Raw genomic sequence first — 5113 nt, forward strand, 5'->3', positions numbered from 1 at the left:
AAACATAAATTCAGGGGCGCCCTGGCATGGAGGGGGTACCTGGAGGTAGCTACCCCCTCCCTCAGAGAGTCAGGGGCCATACCCCACTGGTTGAATGTAGGTTTTTGTGTTTTCTTGTATTTTAGATTTTTTTTGCCTTCGAAGTAACACACATGCAAACCATGTGCTTGCCACAGCGCATACTATTCCAAGTGTTTCTTTTTTTGGTAACTGGGTAGAAAACCTAAAAGTGACAATTCATCAACTTCACAGAATAATAATTGTTTTTTGTCTCTCCAATAATAAGTAAAAATAATAATAATAAAAAAATTGTGACAGTTGTAAATATAATATTTTTTATAAGCCTCAAGGATGTTTTGACATTGATTTTTGATAAAGTATGCTGAGTTTTGTTAAGTCACGCTCAGACTAGTGTCATTTGTATATTACAATAAAAAAAAAATCCCCCCGTGACACTGTCACCTTTTTTCCTCTGAGGAGTTTGCAGGTCTGCCAGAAAGAACGTCAGACATGACATGTTGGTTATGTGAAAACCAAAGAAAGGCTGATTCACAGTTTCATAGGAAGCCAAGCTTTCGATATGGGTGCAATGCCAGGTTTAGCAACAATTAATGCACAAATATCTATATTTAAATTTAGAATAAGTCTATTTTGGTGAACCCACACGTCTCCTCACTCCTCACTGAAACTGATGGACTTTGAGTTGGGCTTCATATAACAACATGGGGTCAAAGTTTTAACTTTAGTTTTAGTGTTCAATAACAAAACTCCACCCATATTATATTATACAAACACATTTTTATTTTAGTTAATTATTACAGTAGTGCACACAGATGTTTTAATGTTGTTCATCTCAATTGCTAAATACTGGCTGGCAGAAGGATAATGAGGAAGAGAACGGGCGTTATGGCCAAATGATGACACACTGCTGTACAAAAGACTGGATGCTATAGGCTGATTCACTGATCATACTATATTTGACCAAATAACTTAAACAAAAAAATATTACGGGTAATACAATGTTTGACAATGAGTGACTGCTTTAACCTGCGGAATAGCACCGATTCACTCATTGGCTGCGGGACACGTGGCGTCGCATCCCTATATAAAGCACGAACGAGGACGAGTGAAGCCGAACGTTCAGACTGCCCGTTTAAAACCTCGACACTCCTTCGCGCATAGTTCTTCACACCACGTTAACCTGCTGGAGAGAGCAAAGACCTGCTGTAAGTAGTACGCTTCAATGTTTACTATACGATAGTCACTGTCGAGGATGGAGTCGACTTCCAAACATAGGTTCCAACATTGTTACAGCGGTGTTTGGGGATGTGTTTTTTTTATCGCCAAGGACCTATTCAAATAACACATTTTTAAATAATCATCGCTGTCGAATATAAGTTTCCTTATGGATTAGACGATTGACTCATGTAAAACGTAGCCTAATTGTAATATCATAGTGTCATAGTGTATGGAGAGTTATTATATAGTTATCGTCAATGTCATTATATTCCTCACTTAAAGGCTATATGTAAAAAGAAAAAAAAGATCCACTAAAATAGTCTTCGCTGGGCTAAAGGTTGATTTGATGTATAAACATGCAGCCGTAAATCCAATACCTTCCTTATATGGATTTGGGAAATTTATATCAAGAATTTGGGGCTTTTGTCATCTTTATACTCCACATGCAGCATATGTTAAGGCCTAGGTAAATAATGCACAGTGTAATAATACACAAACCCCGACAGCGTGGTGTAGTCTGAAGGGAAGGGTTAACCTGCAGGTCAAATGCGCGCGTATTCATGATGTCACTTTTCCACCGTAATAAACTCCATACATGTATGCATAAGGCAAAGACTCTCCGCTGGCGAATTCAGGCCAGTATTTCAGGGGTTAAGGGATTAAATCATACAAAATAGTTTTTTAGTTTTTTTTAATATAATTTTAAATCAGTGTGCAACGTCTCCTCACTGGAGCCAAAGCCAAAAGAAACACACGGATCGCACAGAGAAAGGCAGGGCTTCAAGTGTCGTAGGCGTCATCGATTAACAATAATAATATAATAATGCAACAATAATAATTAATTTAATAGATTAACAGGTGAGGATGAAATGTAATGTGGGTGTTGCACACACACGCGTGTTTTTCTTTAGTACTTTCACACACTTTTGTCAGATTAATATGCAATCATCCATTCCAGCTATTCTGAATCATTCTATGACATGCACATAGTTAGTAGGCTGATGTAAACAAACTGGAAACATCACAGATAGACTTTGCTCCGATTTATGAATTAAATAAAATTTCTACTACCCAAATAATTAGTTGGGATTGATGAAGAATTGCTGGTTTAGGTGAAATCAGTTAGGCTACATACAGGGCATGCGCATGCCATTGCACTAAAATTCATGAACTCTGCAAAAAGTGGCTGTAAGAGACACCCCTCTCTGGCCGAACGGAAGGAAAATCAATTTTAGTTTTTGTTGAATCTATAAGTAAACTTTTAGACCAACGATTACACATTTTCTACTGGTGTCAAGTCGCTTTGTATACGCGTCTTCTAAATTGACAAAACTCACTTACCCAAAACAAAGTGTTTTTACTATATCATTTCAGAGAATTTTAGAAACTTCCACATTGTCAATTAAAAGGACTATGTCTGACACTTGAGAGTGCCCCATCAATGTTTTCTCCCTGCCAGAGCCTAATATCGGATTTTTTCCTCCTTTTCAGATATAACTTTAACACAAAAAAGCTTCATCATCTTCCTAATTCAACCTGGTGTCCAAAACAGAGTTTTTTCTGCTGCCACTATCGTCATGAGTGAACCTCAAAAGAAGATGGGCTACCTGAACCAATTTGATGGGAGGCAAGTGATTGTCTTCAAACATTTGATTCATGGAGAATCATTGAAAGCCAAATCAGTCCAATTACACGCCCAGTATAAAGGTAAATGAGTCTCTATAATTCAGATTGCAGCAGTGATGGGATTTGGATTTTCTTTTTGAAAATGGAACTATTGCAGATTGGTGTCATTCGGGTCCAACTTATATACAGTATGTGAGTTAAATTACCATTGCCTCCTGCATGATCATAATGTTTGCTTTCTGATTTCATACACAGCGACGTTCTATGAGTGGGACATGCATGTTGCTTTCTTATTCGATTGTGAAGGAAAACGCTTCTATCTCAAAGTCGGAAAGGACCTGGAGGTAAATATAAAGCTATATTTGAATTCATTTTACATTTAAGTTTAGGGCATTTAGTAAACGCTTTCATCCAAAGCGACCTAAAATAAGTACATTTGGCATAAGAAGATGAAACAATATATCACTGTCGGTACAGGAAGGCTACATTTCTAAGTTTGATATGTATCAAGTGTATTGGTACCAATCAGAACCAGGGCCTGAGAAGCTGCACACACATCTTGAACTACCGTTGTGAGTGTTGGCACTTCAGCTTCAACCCCAAAGAAATCTGAAAAAATTATATTCTACTCAATGTATGTAACAGTGACAGGTTAGCCATTGGCCCTCTCAATTTCTAGCAACTACAAGAGTGGTGTAATCTGATTTTTCAACAAAAACTCTTGATACAACGGATTGGTAACAGTGGTGACTTGGGAGCCTGTATTTTAAAAGCAACTTTCATAATCTCCTTATAGTTTTTGCTATGCTGTACTCTTTGTGCATCATACCTTTGGGCAACCGGTTTCAGTATGTGTCTGTACCTCTACAGGAAATTGCTTCAAAGCAGTTGTACTACTTTCACACTCTGAGGTGCACTCACACTAGGCCATCTGGCCGTGGCCGTGGCCGTTTTCACACCTAACCGTGCTCAAATCTGCCAGTGTGAGTGTGGCCAGTTGGGTGTTTTCGTTTTGGACAAGTGTGGGCTAGATCCCAAGACAAGACGGGATCACCTCATATTAAAAAGTCCTAGCTGTTTCACGTTATTCATTGTAACGTCCTTTTTTATTAATCATACAATTAACCACAAATGCAAATCATTTTCATCAGGTTGGCGTTCCCATATCAGCATTAATTACATGGATGTTGACTCATTTCATATTAAACACAAGTTAGGGAGATGCCCAAGAAAGACAGACATGTTGAGACAAATTAATAATAATGTGTGATTGAATTATATAGTTAACTGGTTAGCTTTCAAGCTTCCATTTCAACAATAACAGTTATGTGGTCAGTATTTACAGTTACCTTTGGAGTTTAACCAGTCTTTTGTGTCCGTAGCTGGTTGAACAACCTGAAGAAAATCTGCCGAATATCTTGGGTGAAGAATACCGCTTTAGGTGGGAAGATGAAAACGGGACTGAGTGGAGGCGTCTGGAGCATCAAAAAGACAACGTGGTGAAGCTCCTCTGCTGTGATGAAAAGGGCAACATTTTCTTGGACGAATCGAAGAAAGAACCTGTTAGTAATTACCTGTTTAATATAGAGATATAAATATAAAGATAGATAGATACAAAGATACAGAAGAAAAATACACATTTTCTTTGTATCTTTTTAACCTTGTTAAGCACATCCCTGCTTGTACATGTCTGTTATCTTATGACAGCAACAAGGAAAATGTTATAATTTTGTAAGGAATGGCAGAAAACTTTAGCCATTCCTTACTAGAGATAATTCAGAATTTTGTCTTCATATATTTGGGTTCCTTCCTTCATTATGTTCCTGTGCTGAATCCAATTGGGAGAAGACTTGACTCCACAAAAGTGGAAAGAAGCAGGCTTTGGGACCATCATTATTCATCTGTGATTGAAAGAGTATAGTATTATCTTAGTACTGTGGAGCTCTGCGGCTTGCACTTGGCATTACAGTGTATTGCAAGACTGGCCAGTGTTCTATGCTACATGTAGACATCGATACAGTTCAGCATCAACAATATGAATATTATTTTACTATATCTATTCTTCTTTTTTTAATACTCTTGTGTTCTTTATATTTCTGCTGTTATTGTGTACATTGTGGATTTCGTTTGGTATTCTTACACCCTCATTTCCTGTCTGGGACAACAGATTTGAAATGAGACGTGAACTAAATAGAACTGATTGCATCGTTGTTTCCTGCCTTGGATTAATAAAGTACGACTTGTTTTA

At 37.6% G+C, this 5113-nt stretch overlaps 1 long non-coding RNA gene across 1 annotated transcript; it reads left to right on the plus strand.

Moving 5' to 3' along the window:
* The first annotated feature begins 1113 nt into the window (after positions 1-1113).
* Positions 1114-5113, plus strand: LOC115546075 (uncharacterized). The gene is made up of 4 exons (XR_003977184.1): positions 1114-1226; positions 2731-2946; positions 3121-3209; positions 4248-5113. It is a non-coding gene; the product is annotated as an uncharacterized LOC115546075 (long non-coding RNA).

This window comes from Gadus morhua, chromosome 6, assembly GCF_902167405.1.
Source record: "Gadus morhua chromosome 6, gadMor3.0, whole genome shotgun sequence".
NCBI lineage: Eukaryota > Metazoa > Chordata > Actinopteri > Gadiformes > Gadidae > Gadus > Gadus morhua.